Genomic DNA, 18705 nt, shown 5'->3' with positions numbered 1-18705 from the left:
AATCTTGGATTTATTGATATTTGGGGCCAGATAATTCATTGTTGTTGGGGACTCTCTCTGTATTGTAGGTGTCCAGCAGCACCCCTGACCCATAATGTCAGCAGGACCCCTCCCCGCTCCAGCTGTGAAAAGCAAAAATGTCTTGGGACATTGCCAAATATTCCCTGGAACAGGTACACAATCCCCTCCTGCTGAGAACCACTTTATGTGGGTTGCACAGATTTTCTTCCCGGAGCAAAATCTTCCTCCCAAAGAAGACAGACAGTAGACCACAAAGGTGCTACCCTAGTCCTCTGCAGGTGGTAAGCTGAGGGTTACAGACGAAGACCACAGCATGCTTAGCAGCTGTGAGTTTGTTTTCCTTTCTCAGTAGTTGCTCTGGTCTTAAACATCCTCACACTGGCTACCTGGCAAACAGTGGTGCCTAATAAGTGTTTTGAAGCTCTGGGAGAGATTGGTGTTTGGGCCCCAAGAAAAATGTCTCCTCTAAATTTTTTTTTTTTTTTTTTTTGAGAAACAAGGAGACTCTGTAAATCAACTATGAGAAGCCTACCTTAGTCTAAACTCTAAAGCCCCTAAGTTTGCTCTAGGCTGCTTGTGTCAGGATAGGTGAGCCTTCACTTCAAGGTCCTGGAGTGCTCAGTGGGGCTGGTCAGATAGAGCATTAGGGATAGAGTGACAGGATATTCAAGTCCTGTTCAACAGTGGAGGCCAGTGGAACTCATTCACAGAGCTAGGTAGCTGCAGAGGACAGACGTGTGAGTGACGGAGAAATGTGGATTATTGAATCAGTTTGCTGCTCAGAAAAGAGGATCACTCAACGCATCTTGGACCTGGCTTGAGTAGCTTGAGAGAAACGCCACCCTCAAGGGGTGCAAGTAGTTGTGGGATTGACCCCCATGCCCACAGTTAGCGTTCCTGCCGACTGGATCTAATCAGGCTGTGCTTCCAGAGTCAGCCCTGAGAAAAGGCTGAATGGAGACTTAGTGCAAAGGTTAAGTGCAGCCTGAGGGGTGTGTGTGGGGGCGCTGGTGAGGAAGACACTGGACCTGGCTGTAAAGCCTAGTCCTTCTCCCTGCCATTTACTTGCTGATTCCATTCAGGGGGCCTCATATGTTTGCAGCAAAAGCTCACAGTACCACGTTCTTCCCATCCATCTGGTTCTTCTGTAGCATCTCCTCCTCATCCTCCAACTTCTCACCCCCAGACCAGCAGCCAGTCCTGTCTGTAATTTCCCAGGGTTGACATTGTAGGGCAAGAGGGAGATGGCGGAAGGTCTTCAGATATGGCTGCTAGGAGCTTTAGAAGTGGGGAGTGTCTGTTGTTTTTTTATTCCAATCCTTTCTCCTCCTCTCTGCTGTCTTTGCCTGAACAGTAGTTCTGAATTCTAGACCTTTCCCTGTGGCACTCCTCTTCCCACCTCCTCTAACTTCTGATTGTCCGTTAAAGCCTAATTCAAGGCTATCTTCTTTGAGAAGACTTCCTGCCCTCTTTGGCTGAGTTGGAGCCCCTCATGTGTCTCCTATAACATCAGTGCTTCTGTCTTTGTAGGCGTATCCTAGTAAGTCTGTGTCTGCTTTCATGTTCATTCTTCCTCACCCTTTGCTAACTCCTTCAGGACAGAAATAAAATCTTTTAACTCTATCTACTTTAGACCTTTGAATGTTGAGCCACAGGAGGTCCTAAATAAATATCTGTTGACCAAATTAATGAAGGGAATTTATGGGGCCCATCAGAATCTCCTGGGTAGAGTTTTCAACATCCCTGTTACCAGACCCACCCCCCAGACACAGATTCTCTAGGTCTGGGCTGGAGTTTGTAGATCTGTTTTTTGAAAAAAGCCCCCTATGATTTTGAGGTTCACCCATGGTTAAGAACCTTGATATAACTTAATCTATTCTTCTGCCCTTTCTTCTGTGTTCTAAAGAACAATAAAGATGTGTTGGGAAGAGATTCGATGTGAGGCATGAAACAAAATATCAGTATGAGATGAAGTTTCTCTAGTTCTTCAATAACAATAACAATAACAATAATTATCATTAGTGATAATAAACCCCATTGTGTTTGGAACTATAGACATTACTAATGATGGAGCAGATGTTGGGGAGAACAAACAGGGCACCACTCAGCTGGTGGCAGTGTGGGGATGACTCTGCTCTGATCAGCCCTGTTTCCTTGCTTATCAGACGGTGGACGGCATCTGCCTAAGTAAACATCCGTACAAAAGACATTCTTGGGATTCTTGGATTGTTAGAGGAAGGAGGAATGCAGAGTGCATTTAGTCCAGGGACCCCAGTTTAGAGATGAGGACCCTGAGGCTGGGGGTAGGGGCAGGGTAATGACCTGCTCAGGTGCTTTCCATTAACTTTCTCCGGTTAATGGAAAAGCAGGGCCTACAGTCTAGTTTCCCAGCTCTTTGCCAGGTCTGTGCACACTGGTTATTCCTGAACAATCTAGTTACATGTTCCCAGGTTGGGGGATAGCCTCCTTCAGGTGTCCCCAGAGTGTCCTGACTACCTAATCCGTGCTCCAATCTGACCTGTGAGATTCCTCTCAAACCTTCTCCCACCTTTGCTTCCAGTTATTTCTCGAAAACTCAGCACTGGTCAGTGTCTTCTCTTCACCATAGAGACTTATGCTGGTTTCTCATGGTTATAGAATAAATTCCAAACCCCTACTGCAGGTCCCTCATAATTCGACCTGAGCCTGAATTCTGACGTCATCTCTCACCCCTCCTCTGCCATGGCTGTGATGGGCACTGCTGCTTGCATGCCCACACTCATTTCTACTTCTTTTTTATCCGGTGGAGCCCACCACCAATTAGGGAGGTTACCAGGCTCACGTACTTACTTTCCCAGCTCCCTCTACTGCCCTAGAGGGTGGGTTTGTGAGCAGCGCTGGGTGAGGGGATGAAGCCCATGGAAGTTGGCAGAGGAAGATAAAGGATCAGGTAAAAAGGTAAAAATTTCTCTTCTTCTAAAATAGAGAGATAGACACAAGGCAGCCCTTCATCCTCTTCCTTGTTTCGGAGGATCTAGTGTGAATACCCAGAAACTGGAGCTGTTGCAGCCATTTTGCAGTCCAGAGGGAGAAGTCCAAAAGAATCACAAAGAAGTTGCTTCACAGCCCAGACATCCCCGAATCAACTCAACCAGATTTGAAAATATTTGAAAATATCTTAGTTTATTGTTATATAAAATAGAAAGGCATTATAAAATAATACATCTAATAATCTCTCAAAATAAACCTAAAAATGCACAATTACTTCAGTCTTGCATTACTTGCACCTTGACTGATACAATATAGCCCTTCTTGAATCAAACCCAGCCTCAGTGGGGAAAAACAGCTCCCTCCCTCTGCTGAATCCTTAGGGAATGGAGGCAAGGGTTAGAACTACAGGAAAGCTCACATCTTACTCTCTAGCTTGCTGACCTGCTCCTCACCTCTGCTGTTTGTAAGCTCTGTAGCATTCATTCCTGCTTCCACAGGGCCACTGACATTCCAGTAGAGGAGAACTCAGCGCCCTTGAATTGTTTGCCGGACACATACCCGTAATTCATTCTGTCCAATTCTAGACTCTTCAGTTTTCTTTTTAACCTAGCAATTCAGATTTGATGGAGCCGGGGTCTCCCAGCGAGGACAGTAGCTTCCTCTCTGAGATATTCTGCCTTCCCACTCTACAGGTCTCCTTGGGCCATTTCAGGAATGGCCTTCCAAATCCTCCCTGTTGAGGGATTCTCACTTGTTTTGACCCTGGTCTTCATGGTTGGAGGTGAACAGTACTACCTCTTACCTCTCTCTAAGCCTGGAGGATCAAATGCTTCTACTGGCCTGCTTCAGAAATTCTACTTTCTCTTCTACTTCAACCTTTTCCTGCACCTTGAATGCTTACTGAAATCTCTCCCATTCTTGGAAACCTCCCCCATGTTCATGTCCCCTGTGAGGTAAACTTTGTCCATTCCAGTCACAGAGCTCTCTTCTCCTTTCACGCTTGCAGGAGCATGTACATTCCAGACCAGTTGATTGGTGTGTGTCACACTCCCTTGTTTGGAGGTTGTGACCTGTGTCTCCCCACTGCACAGTAAGCCCCCCGGGGCCACAGTTTGTGGGTGCTTTTAATCCTCTGCAGAGTAGGGGCTGCAGGGCAATTCAAGTCAGCACACATTTATTGTGCTTTGAAGTGCTATCTCAGGACTTCTTGTTACGGGGAAAAATGTATTTATTGTTTAAAGCTCCTTTTATTTGGGGTTGTGCTTCCTTATAGCCAAAAGCACCATCACAAATACATACACCAACCAAGTAAATAGGTGTGGGAGTGGAAACAGGGGTTTTCTACAGGTTATTTCAACTTGGGGTGTGTGTGTGTGAAGGGGAATGCCTGAGAGGAAGGGGAAGCTTGGAGTCTGTGTGAGTGTGTGTATGCGTGTGCATGTGTGTAAAAACACAAAGCTAAGGAAACAAGTTGTGAACGGTGTATGTGTGGGAAAATGGTGGGGGGTTGGAGGATGTTTATTTAGAAGCAAGACTGGAATACTGAACTCCATGTACAGTGTTACCCAATATGGATTAGTCAGATCTAGATATCCTTTTAGCAATAAATATTTCTTGAGTGCTTCAGGTATGCTCGGGAGGCTAATAATACTCTATTCCGTAAAATTTTAACTCACCTCATCCAAACCGATGCTTCCTAACATGAAATTTGATTTTACTCTGAGTAGATAAAGAAAATAGTTTTTATTCTCCATTTAGGTCAAAAGCAATTTTGGCAGCAGTTCAAACACTCCTCGGGGCACCAAGAATAACTAGAAGCTTATCTTTGTGAATGTCTTTTTTTAGGCCTGATTCTCATTCTCTGGTATTTTCCTTCCCTAGTCCTTCGAATTTTCTTAATTTTTTTTTTTAAATTTTGCGGTTTTCATTTATTTTTCCTCACATCTCTCTGCTTTGACATCTCCCCACAGTTTCCTTATTGAGGTCTTTTTTCATTCCTCTCTGGGATGGCAGTAACATTCAATGATTCATATCAATGGAGGTGGGAGATTTGGGGTCCTTGGAATAGCAGGAGAGCAGTTTGGTAAAGCAGAGAAAGTCCCTGTGCAGGACTTTATCAAAAACTAGCTGGATGACCCTGGGTAAAATTGCAACTTCTTGGAGTCTTAGGGGCCTTATCTCTCAGAGGAAGGATTTGACCAATATGATCTCTAGGCATTAATATTCTATGATGTTTAAAAAAATAGCTTTGTTTAAGAAATGAGATTTTCACTTCTATTTGAAAGTACGGGTCTTTGGTGATAATTAACACTGGATTTAAAGTCGTTTTGTATTCTGCAACTTTGCAATGACTTGAGTGTAATAAATGAGGGCTGGGATTTGGGACCAGCAGTTCCCAGGTTGTCATCAATCAAACACTAGAAATTTTTCCAAATAGGAGCCGACTCTAAAGGAAAGAGGGAGACAGAATGGTAACAGTCCTTGGCCTGTGTTCTTTTATTTATTTATTTATTTATTTATTTATTTATTTATTTATTTATTTATTTATTTATTAATTGTACTAAAGGCACAGCATAATATCTACCCTGTTAACAAATTTTTAAGTATACAGTACATATTGTTAACTATTGTTGTACAGAGATCCCTAGAACTTTCTCGTCTTGCATGATTCAAACCCTACACTCCTTGTACAGCAAATCCCCATTCCCCCCCCCCCCCAGCCCTGGCAACCACCATTGTACTTTCTGTTTCTACGAGTTTGACTACTTTAGGTATTTCATATATGGGGAATCATGCGGTATTTGTCCTTCTGTGACTGGCTTATTTCACTTCGCCTAATGTTCTCAAGTTTCATCCATGTTGTAGCTTGTGACAGAACTTCCTTCTTTTTAAAGGTTGTGTAATATTTCTTGACTTGTGTGTTCCACTAGAAGTTTTTCTGAGTTTGATACAAATAAAATGAAAACTCATGTATTTTGTCTCAATACCCTTTGCTGGTGGTAGTCCATGGTGCCCTCACCAATGTAAAAACTCTTTGGACAGATTGGCCCAGTACTCCTGTCCAAGGATGGCTCTCTCTTACCTTTTGCTGTATTATAAATACTGTGTGATTTTTTTTTTTATTTTACTATTTTTCATCAGAGTTAGCTTTATACAAAACAGAAGTCTGTCTGAAAACATGGCCTTTCTGATCAAAGGATCAGATTTGGGGGGACAATCTAGATTCTTGTCTTGACTCTGTGCAGCCTTGGGCAAAATTCCTCCCACCATGGGCCTCGTTTTCCTCATCTGTAAAATGGAGAGGTCAGATTAGTTCAGTGGTGCTCAACAAGGGCAATTTTGCCCTTCAGTGGACATTTGGCAGTATCTGAAGACACTCTGGTTGTCATACCTGGTCTGTCGCTACCTGTACTGAGTAGAGGCCAGGAATGCTGCTAAATATCTTATCGGTGCACCAGTGCCTTAGGACTGGAATCCCTGCCCCCAACTACCCAGCCCCAAATGTTAATAGTGCTGAGGCTGAGAAATCCTGGAATGACTAGCTAGTATCTCAATTCTCTAGCATCTCTAAAATGTCACAACTTCTTCCATCTCTATTTCTCTCCACTCTCACTGGCTAGGCCTAGGATAAAAGTGTAAAGTAGGAGAGTGCATCTGATTTCTTCCTTCTCCTTCCATGGTCTGTCCTTCCCAAGCTCTCCTTCTCTTTCCCCTTTCTTCACTGTCTCATCACCATCTGGGTCAGGTTTGGGAAGCATATGCCTTTGAACAGGGTTTAAACTCTGGGTGGCATCAGGCGGCTTGAAGGGGAAAGGCTTTTGATTCCCACACAGACTACTAGAAGGGGGAAAACAGGAGGCAGAACATGGGAAAGATGGGATCAGGGAACTTGACAAAAGGATCAGAGTTACAAGAAATATAATTGCGTCTCTTTACATCTCAGTCTTTTTTATTCTCATCTCCTCCCCACTCCCCACCACTTTGCTTCTCTCTGGGTTTTCTATATCGTATTCTACTGTAGACAGGCTACTTGATGTCCAAGAAAAGATGACCACTGGCATCCCCAGGAATATATAATCTGGTAGCCTCAGTAGCAAGAGACAATAACCTTTCTCCCTGTATCCAAATACCAGGGAACTGATTGGTTCTGCTTGAGTCGCATGCCTGTTTCTTGGACCAATTCCTGTGGTGAGTGATAAGGACTACCATGATTGGCCAGCTTGGATGGTGGGTTGGGATACTGAATGGCAGCCCCACCAGAACCACATGAAAGGAAGAAAGAAGGTTGCTCCTACTGAAAGAAGGGAAAATTCTGGGCACAAGAAAACAATAGATATTGCTATACAAAGGAACTGGTTTGCTTTTTCATTCATTAATGAATTCAGACACTCATTTATTAAAAAAAAAAAATCTAATGATTCTCTGTTATGACCAATTAGTGCCAGACAGAAATAAAGATTGTTTCCTTTCTCAAGGAACTCAGTGTGGTGGAGGAGATGGATAAGGAAAGAATTATAATAGGAATCAGCTTTCAAGTACCCTAATAGCAGGAAATTTTAAATAAAATTTCTGAGGTATTTCCAAAGGAGCTGGGAGTTACCATGAAAATGAGAACCATCTTTATTCTTTCTGACTCCAGCCACAACAAACCCATTTAATTGCCCTTCTGCTTCGGGGGTAAGCTGGGGCAAATGGGGAGGAGGAAACTCAAAGATACACTGAACACCTACTCCGACAAAGAATCCTGCCAGTAAGGGGAGATCACTGAAATTCCAAGGATTCTCTGATTAAGAAAAGCTCTTAACTCTCCTGGACTTTGAGAATCAACCTCTATGTCTAGAGCTATAAGAATCAATACCTTCCTGCTTTGCTGGGAGAATTTCTTAGCAAAACTTGACTATCTACTAAACTTGTCAGCCACCAAACATTTATAATATAATTGTTTGAATAATCTCTTTTCTTAAATGGAGTTCTCATTAAGTGTGCTTCTATGGAATTTTGGTGGCCTTGGCTAATGTTCCACGGAGACACTATTTTTTTTTTTTTTTTTTGAGAGAGAGAGAGAGAGAGCTCAAGTGTGTGGGGGGAGGGACAGAGGAAGAGGGAAAGAGAGAATCCCAGCACAGAGCTGCTCCTCGCCCAGCATAGAGCCGATGTGGGGCTTGATCCCACAACCCTGAGATCATGACCTGAGCTGAAATCAAGAGTTGGATGCTTAACCAACTGAGCCACCAAGGTGCCCTTCATGGAGACACTATTTTATGGAATTCAGTATTCAATTTGGAAATTCTCCTGGTTCCACCTACCTGAGAGGTAAAAATAAAAGAAGATGGTTCATAATAACAATAACCAAAGGCAATCACTGCTAAGTGACTTTATTTTAATAGTCACTGAAAAACAATAGTGATTTAGGGTGAAGTTGGCCAGAGTAGTTTAGTGTAGCAAGAAGGGACTGTTTGTTTTCTTTTTTTTTTAAAAGATTTTATTTATTTATTTTACAGAGACATAGAGAGAAAGCACAGATAGGCAGAGCAGCAGGCAGAGGGAGAGGGAGAAGCAGGCTCCCTGCTGAGCAAGGAGCCTAAGCCCCCAGGACCCTGGGATCATGGCCTGAGCCTAAGGCAGCTGCTTAACTGACTGAGCCACCCAGGTGCCCTGTTTTCTTTAAGTTCTACACATCCTCTCTTTTACTGTTGTCTACCCCACACACAGACCTCCCCAAACACATGCTTCTAGCATCCTACCTGTTATAGTCCTCCACATTTTAGGTCTCAGAAGTTACCCAGTAGGGAGATAAAGGCTATAACTCACACAAGTTCTGAGATTTCTTTCTTTTTTTCAAGATTTTATTTATTTGACAGAGAGAGAAACAGCGAGAGAGGGAACACAAGCAGGGGGAGTGGGAGAGGGAGAAGCAGGCTTCCCATGGAGCAGGGAGCCTGATGCGGGGCTCGATCCCAGGACCCTGGGACCATGACCTGAGCTGAAGGCAGACGTTTAATGACTGAGCCACCCAGGTGCCCCAAGTTCTGAGATTTCTTGTGGAGAGGAGGTCTTCATCACCTTGACCATGTGGCAGGCCTCTGCATAACATACACTCTGACATGAGGAATCCTTACCTGTCATTTCAAGCTTCCTAAAACAAATCAATCCTCCGAGTAGTTCAGGGAAAGTCAGTGGCAAGCAGATAAATTGCTTAGATCTAAAAAGAATAAATCTCAATATTTACTTAGCCGTAAAAGACCAATGTGGATAAGCAAACTTTACGACATACCAAATTTCCAGCATATATAATAGCAAATCTGTTAAAAGTCATAGGAAGTGTCCCTTGATATCTCATCCATTTTCCACCTTGAACAGTAGGGGAGCAATGGAATGATTTTCCCAAGACTGTACCATGACTGTGGGGCAGAGGAATGGCTAAACTCATTGTGTACTTTTTTGATACTTTCCTCCTGGTATCAGTGAGGATGCTTTTAGCTACAAGTAACAGAATAGCCCAGTGAATATTTCTTAAGGAAAAAGGAAAATGTGTTAACTTACGTAGTAAGATTGGCAGTAGGAGGTTCCAAGGTCGGTTAATTTAGGGTCTTAATCATGTTATCAAAGATTCAAGCTCTTCCATTATTTCATCCTTCTGCTCTGTCATCCTCCAAGTGTTGGAGTTCAACCTCTTATGATGGCAGTATGGCTTTAGTATCACCTCTCTGCACACCATCAACCAAAGGCTAGAATAGAAATCTATTTTCCCATTTTTAAGACCTTTTTTTAAATTAAGTTTTTATCTTAATTCCAGTTAACATACCATGTTATATTAGTTTCTGGTATACACTATAGTGATTCAACAATTCTACACACTGCCCAGTGCTCATCACAAGTGCACTCCTTAATCCCCATCACCTATTTTATCCATGAGACCCTTCTTAACATTTTTATTTGATTTAAAAATAAAAAAAATTTTTATTTCAGTAAAATACACATAACATAAAATTTACCATCTTTATTTTTAAGTATACAGTTCAGTACTGTTACGTTCACGTTGTTGTGCAACTAATCTCTAAATTTTATTCATCTTGCAAAACTAAAACTCTCGACCCATTAAGCAACAATCCTCCATTCCCTCCATGCCAAGGTCCTGGCAATCACCATTCTACTTTCTGTCTCTGTGAATTTTACTACTCTGGATATCCCATATAAGTGAAATCATACAGTATTTGTTTTTGTGTCTAGCTTATTTCACACGGCATAATGTCCTCAAGATTCACTCACTGTAGCATGTGTCAAAATTTCTTTCCTTTTTAAGGCTGAGTAGTATTCTGTTGTGTGTATATACCACTGTTTATCCATTCATCCATCATTGGACATTTGTTTTTTTCTACCTCTTGGCTATTGTGAATAATGCTGCAGTGGACATGGGTGTACAAATATCTCTTTGAGTTTTGAGACCCCTTTTAAGAGTAAGGAGAACTTTTCCAAAATCCCCTAAAAGATTTTTCCTCATATCTCCTTGGCTGGATTTGTACCAATCAACAACTAGGCAAATGGATTTACCATGATTTGCCTAGACCAGAGGTTGCTGAAGTATGGTCTGCATACCTCTGAGGATCTTGAGGTCATTTTAGGGGCTCTATAAGATTAAAACTAGTTTTGTAATAAAAATAAGTAAATGTTATTTGCTTTGTTCTCTGTGTTGATATTTCCAGTGGTGGTGATGCAAAATTAATGGTGGATAAAAGTCCTGGTACTTTATCATGAATTATGGTAGTGATATCAAATTATATTAGTAGTTAAAAAAAACTCAGTTGCACCTAAGAATTATCTGATAAAATGGTAATAACTCTGAATTTTGTTAAATTGCCATCCCTGGGCACAGATATTTTAAATATTCTGTGTAAAGTACTTCTGCTGCAAACCAAAGTGTGATGATTGTCTCAAAGGAAAGCACTTTTGCTATTGTTTGGATTGTAAGCGGAACTGGCCTTTTTCTTTTTTTTTTCACGAAACAAAATTTTTACTTGAAAAAACAATTGTCAAAGTATGGCTATTCAGACTTGAGTATTTGACAGATATACTCTTGAAAATGAACAAAGTGAGCCTGTTACTTCAAGGAAAACAACTGACACTATTTATTGCCAATGAAAAAATTAGAGTCTCAAGCAAAAATGAGAATTTCAAAAAGCTTGTATCTGCCACTGTGATCTTGACAACTTCCAATCCTTAAAGTCTTTTATGATGAGAATGGTAGTGTTATAAATGAATGTGATTCTTTTTGATACTGTATAATGAAACATACCAACCTTTAGAAGCTCTGCATTGCCTAGTAAACCAAAGTCTCAAATGACTGATGCATGATGTTACAAAATCATGCATGGGTAAAAGATCCACTCAAAGTTCAAGACAGATGAGTAGAATTTAATGTAACAGAGTATGAAAATATTTAGTGAGTTGATTTCAGATTAGGTGTGTTAACATCACAGCTAACCTTTAAGAATAGATCACTTATGTTAAATAACAAAAATTCAGTGGACTAAATTTTAAAGATCTAATTGGCTTTATTAAATGATTCATGAATCGGGCAGTATCTTATCTAGCAAGTAGGGAGGACTTCCAAAGGGCTACAGAAAGGGATGGGCTTCTAAAGGCAGGACAAGAAGGTTATAAACAGAAAAAAAGGCTTATTTTGGGTGAGGTCACCTTCCATTGCAGACAAATTGGTCTTAGGTGAATTATCTCATCTTCCTTTGAGGGATGAAGAGGGCACATGTGACAGATAGCCCTATTGGCACTGATCAGAAAATTCCAGACTGACCAGTTAATACTATATTTCTGAGGGAGTTTGACACTGTGAGTAGGTTAGGTATTAAGCCCTCGTTTGGTGGTGTGGTGTAGCGTAAGTGACTCCATTTTGGGCCTGTGGTTTTCTAACACTTGTCAAGTTTTAGTGTAATATCAGAGCAGAATATTTACAGTTATTGGAAAAAGCTATTAAAATATTTTCCCCTTTTTCATGTACATTATTTGTGTGGGGTTGAAATTTTTTTTAAATTTATGTCAAAAAGAAAAAAACATATTGCAGCATGTTGAATGCAAAAGCAGACATGAGAGTCCAGCTTTCTTCTATTGAGCCAGAAATTAATTTGCAAAAATATAAAACAATGTCTTTTTGCTCACTAAATTTTTTGTTTTGAAAAATATAGTTATTTTTATAAAAATATGTTGGCATGTAATTTTTAAATTATTGTTATTTTAAATGGATAAATATTTTAAAATATATTCTTTTGTTGGCATTTCTTTAATTATGATTGAGAGCATTCTGGTTTGTATTCCTTAAAAATACATGAAACAAATTCCGTTTTAGTTAATTTTGGAAAATAACTATATATCACTTCAGGTATATAAAGGTAGGATGGCCCCAGAGGAATAACTGAGGCTTCTCCTCATTTTTCTTCCTTAGAGAATCCCAGTTTTATTCAGGTAAGAGTGTAAGCTGCTGGAGCCTTTATTACTTTTGTGGGAAAGGGAATTTGGAATTTTATGGAATTTGGTGATAGTTATCAAGATTTCACATGCTGATTCCTTTTTACCCAACATTTAACCGTTAGAAATTTATCCTACAGATATACCCCCAAAGTATGCTAAAATGCTCATTGCAGTATTGTTTGAAATGGAAGAAAAACTGGAAATGATCTAAATGCCCATCAACAGGATGTTGATTGATTCAATATGAAATATCCATAAAATGGAGGATTAGATAATTAAAATGAACAATTTAGACATGTATATAGTGTTGAAAGATCTCCAAGATTTTTTACTAAAAGCAAAAAAGGAATTTCATAGAAGTGGGTAAAATATGATCACTGCTCCAGTTTTCTGTTGCTGTAGAAGGACCATCCCAAACTCACTGGCTTCAGACTATAGCAACCATGAATTTTGCTCACAAATCTGCAAGCTGGGAGGGTTTGATGGGGCCCGCTCGTCTCTGCTCCACCTGGAGTCAGCTGGAATGGCTTCAATACTGGGGGCGACCTGACATTTGCGGGCTGGAATCATCTGAAGGTTTTCTCATTCACATATCTGGCAGTTGATGTTGACTGTCACCTGGAACACCCACATGTGGCCTCTCAGTGTGGTTTCTTGGCTTCCTCACAGCATGGTGGCTGGGTTCCAAGAATAAGCATCTCGAGACCAGAAGGGCCAAGAACCGGGCACCACATCACTTCTACCATATTCTATTGGTCAAGCAGTCAATAAGCCCAGATGCAAGGGGAGGGGATTTAGACTCCACTTTTTGAGTCATTCATTTGGGATGAATGTCAAAGAATTTCGCATTTATGGGTTAAAACCTTCATGATACCATTTGTGTAAACTTTTAAATACATATACATGTAAAATGCAGATATATGCAAGAAAAGCTTTTTCAGGGAGGATAAATGAAAAGTTGTTAACAATGGCTACCTTTTGTGGAGAGAGAATGTAGGTCGAGGGTGGAGTGAGCAGGAGACTTTAATTTCTAATTTTATGTCTTATTGTACTATTTGAATTTTTGTCCATGTGGATATATTATTTTTGTTTAAAACACAAAAAAATAAAGAAAACAACCAACCAACCCAGAGTAGGAGTTTAGTCTTTCCTCAGGCTCCCATGTCAAGTATCTTATTTTATGTTCATCAGCAATTCTGTGAGGTCCTTAGGGCACATGTGACTGCCTCTATTTCCAGATGAGGATCAGAATCCGTGTCTCAACTTCCAGTTCCGTGTCTTCTTTACTTGCCAGGTAACTAAAAAAGATCCAGGTCTGGAACTGAGCCTATTCACCTGGAGAAGAAGATTTTGGAAGGACAGTCTTAGCAAAGTTGGGAAAAATTCAGGCTGGAACTTGATGCAGAATCCATTGCCACGTGGTGACAACAGCGACTCTCCCAGCGCCCATCACGTTGTCTAGAATCAGAGTTTGCTGAATGAAGGAATGTAGAAGTCTCCTTACTGGTCAAACCTACCTCCTCCACGCTGAATCACAGACTGACGTGCAAAAATGGAAACCGGATCTCATTACTCTCTTGCTCAAAACCCTTTGTGAATATTAATAATGGGACACCTCATTGAAACGGAGTCTGGAAGCTCCGCAGGGGGAGCTCTTATGCCCTACCATTCCTAGTAAATTGCACACCCAACAGGAAGACCCAGCAGGACCTGACTTTGCACGTGGTACTACTTTACTATCCGAGCTGGAGGAAGAAAGGCTTTCCTTACTCGTGCCACCCCCACCTCCCCCGCAACAACTCAGCCAATGAGAAGCCACTATACTTGGAACTCCCAGTTTACTCCATTGGACTTGTAGTTTATAACAGCCTTCCAACTTACCCCTTTTCTCCTTAAAAAAGCGTACCTTTCTTTTGTTCTCCATACCTGTCTACGGTTTTGCTCCTTTTATTTCCAAACAAACCCATTTTTTGCTGGTAAAGCACCTAGCAGTTTTTATTTTTAAGGTTAACACCTTCAAGCCTTCTACCTTCACCTATAGGAAAATAAGAAACGTCATCACCTCTATGCTATGAACCAGATACTATACTAAAAGCTTTGTAAGAACTAAATCATTCTTTCAATAACTCCGTAGATGGAAGCACTATTTTTTTTTTTTTAATTTATTTGTCAGAGAGAGACCACAAGCAGGGGGAGCAGCAGGCAGAGGGAGAGGGAGAAGCAGGCTCCCCGCGGAGCAGGGAGCCCGATGTGGGGCTCGATCCCAGGACCCTGGGATCATGACCTGAGCTGAAGGCAGACGCCTAACCGACTGAGCCACCCAGGTGTCCCTGGAGGCACTATTTTTGTTTAGTATTTCCATCCCACAAATGAGGAAAGCAAGGCACAGAGGAGTTCAATAATTTCACACAGTTGATAAGAACAGCCACAGCTGGAACCGAGGCAATGTGACGTCAGAACCTGTGCTATGGAGTACTTCATCAGTCTGCCTCCAAACTTCTCGGCACCATTGATGAGACCCTCTGCTGCCGACAAGGGGATCCATAAGCCTGATGATGCTGGGATGGTGTATCAGGGTTCTCCAGAGAAACAGAACCAGTAGGAGATGGGTATATGTCTGTATATGTATATTTATTTATATAGAAAAGATTTATTCTGAGGAATTGGCTCATGTGCTTATGGAGGCTGAGAAGTCCCACGATCTGCCATCAGCAAGCTGGAGACCCAAGAAAGCAGGCGGCACAGTTCAGTCCGAGTCTGAAGGCCTGAGAACCAACGGTGTAAACTCCAGTCTGAGGGCAGGAGAAGAAAAGATGAGATGTCACTGCTCAACAGGCAGGCAGGACACAAAAAAGGGGTGAATTCCTCCTTCCTCCACCTTTGTTTCTATTCAGGCCCTCAACAAACTGTGGATGATGGTTCCCCCCCGCCCGCCCCCCCCCCCCCATGAGGAAGTGCAATCTACTGAGTTCACTGATTTAAAGGCTCATCTCACCTGGAAACACCCTCCCAACCACATCCAGAAACAAAGTTTAATCCGAATACCTACTCTATGGTTGGTCAAGTCTACACGTAAGATTAACCATCCAGATGGGAAGGAGCGTGGGTGGGTGGGGAATTGCCCCAGAGCGGATCAGGCTAGAATGGGGCCTTCAAAGGGCAAAGAATGTTGTTGCTTTAGGACAGAGAAGTAGACAGGGCCAATTCAAGCAGGGCCATGTTGACCAGGGCAAAGGGTTTGGATTTTATTTGCTGTGGAATAGAAAGTCCTTGGAGAATTGAAAGCAAACTAGTGATAAGATTTGATGTACATTTCTAAATGATTCCTCTGACTTTTGGGTGCAGGATGGGACCACAGAGGAATCAGGGAGGCCAGTCAGAGCTCTTCAGTAGTCCCCATGAACTGGTTCTCCAAGGTCCGGTGCTGGGCCATTGCTAGTCTCTGGTTCCCTTTGTCATTTCCTCCATTGTCTACACAGTGGACAGCTGTCCTGTTTTAAGATGCAGCCATGGCTTCCTGTCTGAGGCTTTCCCTGACTCACTGCCCCCAATAAAATTGTCCAGTACCTTGTTTGTGTCCCCTTGAAACCTGCTTCGAATATTTTAATACTGCGGTGTAATACAAAAATATATTTAGACTTTGTCCTAGGTCCTGGCAAGGAGGAACTAAAACGCTGGAATTTCCCGAGTGATAGGATTGACTTTGCCAGTCATAATGAGCCCCTTTCATCACACCTGAGTTTATGCTGATGGAGACTTAGAGTGGACCCCTAGATAGCCTCAAGATGGGACCGGTCATCTAAAAGACCCAGTGACTGGGGAGTGGGAATTTTCAGCCCCTCCCACTGAGCTCTGGGAAGGTGCAGTGGGCTGGAGAGTGAACTCTGTAAAAACTATTGAACAAGATTTGGAGAGCTTCCAGGTTGGCGAACACTACGAGGTGCTGGAAGGGTGGTGCATCCAGAGAGGGCAAGGGAGCTCCACGCCCCTTTCCCATACCTGGCCCTCTGCATCTTTTCCATTTGGCTGTTCACAAGTTCTATCTTTATAATAAACCAGTAAATGTAAGTAAAGTGCTTTCCTGAGATCTGTGATCCATTCTAGCAAATTACCAAAACTGAGGAGGGGTTGTCAGAAACTCAGACTTTGTAGGCAAATTGGTCAGAGGTGTAGATTACTTGGGGACCCTATACTTGTGACTGGAGTCTAAAGGGGGACAGTCTTGTGGGACTGAGCCCTTCAACCTGTGGAGTCTGACACCATCTCTGGATAGTTAGTGTCAGAGTTGAATTGAATTGTAAGGTCACAGAGAAATCAGTTTGTTGGTTTGGAAAACCCCCACATTTGGTGCCAGAAGTGCAGTCAGGGAAAAAAAAATTCTTCAACCACTAAATTGGTTTTTGTCTTTTGTTTTTTTTTGGTTTTACTTCCTCTTTAAATAACTATAAACTCCTGTGGGGAAAGAAAAAAAAAAAGGACAAGGCCATTCTCATCTGCATGTAATCCCGGATCTGCCTAGTGTATTGTACCCGCTCAATAAACATGTGTGCATAATGGAAAGAACAAACTAATTAATACCTGCAGTGCATGTGGTCACACTTGTGTTGATCGCTGTGATTTCACTCCCTGTTCTTTAGGACACAGAACTTCTGAATTTTGAGAATTAGCAATTTTTTCTAATTTTTACAAGCTCTAAGTTATGACATAGTTGAACACTTTATGTCTGAGGTATATGTTTATTTATATTGGGGCATGCATTTATGTTTCCTCATAATTGGGTTAACTCCTTAATTAAATAGATACCATGTTTCCTTTTCCTCCTCATATTCCCTAAGACCTGGTAAAATATTATGGGGCAGCTCCTAAAACATCTTGGTTTGCCACTATAGTTTCTCTTATCGAATCTAGGTGGAGACAAGACAGGATTCTGTATTCATCCTGTGGCTTTTCTCAAAGTCAAAGCTATCTCTGCTGGGTGTAAACCCTTGAGTAGTTAAAACAGGGGTGGGGTGGAGGCCTGAGCTACCGTTGGTTTTGCTGCATTCTTGGCTGGAGGTCAAGCCCTGAGTTTCTTCTGAATTTGGGAAGTGGCTTGGGCAAATCTGGTCTGTTCAACACTTGTCCGGCTCCTTGGGTAAAAGACTAACAGCTTCTGATGAATACAGGGGAATATGGACCACCACAACATGGCTGGGATGTTACAAAGAAAGCAAAACTAAATTCTGCCAGATATGCCAGCTTAAAACTAGTCATGCAGTCTGCTTTTGTAAGCTTGGGAGAAGGTCCTCTCATTGACTTTATGAGCTCATTACTTCAAGGTAAATGCTATAATTTCTGATGACTTTAGAGTCAAGTTAAACTCAGAGTCCAGGTCCATGGTTGGCTATCCTTGCTATCTTAAACCACTGCATCCTCATGGGATTAAGATACTCCCACAAGGTGCTTGTTGGAGTCCCCAAAGGGTGGGGACAGGATTTTTCTCAAGGGGACAGGTTTCTCCAAAGGTCCTGGGCTTGCCTGATCCTTATACTTCATTTATGTAGGCACGGAAGGGACTGGATACATATATATTTTTTGTTTTGGTAAAATATCCATAACCTAAAATTCTACCATTTTTTTAAGTGTCACAATTCAGTGGCATGAAATATATCATTCATATTGCTGTGCAGCCATCACCCCCATCCATCTCTAGAAACTTTTCATCATCCCAAACAGAAAGTTTACAGCCCTTAAACATTCTTACCTCCCCTCAGCCCCTGGCAACCACCATTCTACTTTCTGTCTCTGAATTTGACTATTCTAGGTACCTCATATAAATGGAATCATATTTGTCCTTTTATGTCTGGCTTATTGCAGTTAGCGTTAATGTCTTCAAGGAGCCTGGATAATTTTAATAGCATCTATATTTCTTGAATACCACTCATTCACCAAAATAGATGATCTCTAACATCTTTTGTGCTATTTAACAAGCTTGTGGAGTAAATATGAGCAGCAACATTTGAAGGGCTTGCTAGCCACCTCTGAATTGTGGATTCTTAGATAGGATTTTTCATATGCTAACTGATCACCTCTTGCACATTACATTGTTCAAGCCAAAATCTTTAAAGTAAATTACCACACTGACACTGTGGCAGAGTTAAAATTCAGAAGCTCCTGACAAAGGCAAAGTGCTGAGTATTAATAAGGAAAGGATATTCCTTATTGAGTAGCAGGATTACATTTTGGTTCTATGAG

General features: G+C 41.7%; 1 long non-coding RNA gene across 2 annotated transcripts in view; it reads left to right on the top strand.

The window, feature by feature from the left end:
• LOC135362445 (uncharacterized) overlaps nt 1-17307 on the top strand; it is a 54403-nt gene extending 37096 nt beyond the window's left edge. For both annotated transcript variants that reach the window (XR_010407150.1, XR_010407149.1), the window contains exon 3: nt 13766-17307. This is a non-coding gene — a long non-coding RNA (uncharacterized LOC135362445). The remainder of the gene's footprint in view (nt 1-13765) is intronic.
• Nucleotides 17308-18705: the final 1398 nt, after the last annotated feature.

This window comes from Mirounga angustirostris, unplaced genomic scaffold (genome assembly GCF_029215605.1).
Source record: "Mirounga angustirostris isolate CCGP_5_RB_7025 unplaced genomic scaffold, mMirAng1.0.hap1 SCAF_14, whole genome shotgun sequence".
NCBI classification, from domain to species: Eukaryota; Metazoa; Chordata; class Mammalia; order Carnivora; family Phocidae; genus Mirounga; species Mirounga angustirostris.
This window is presented reverse-complemented; position numbering and strand designations above follow the sequence as displayed.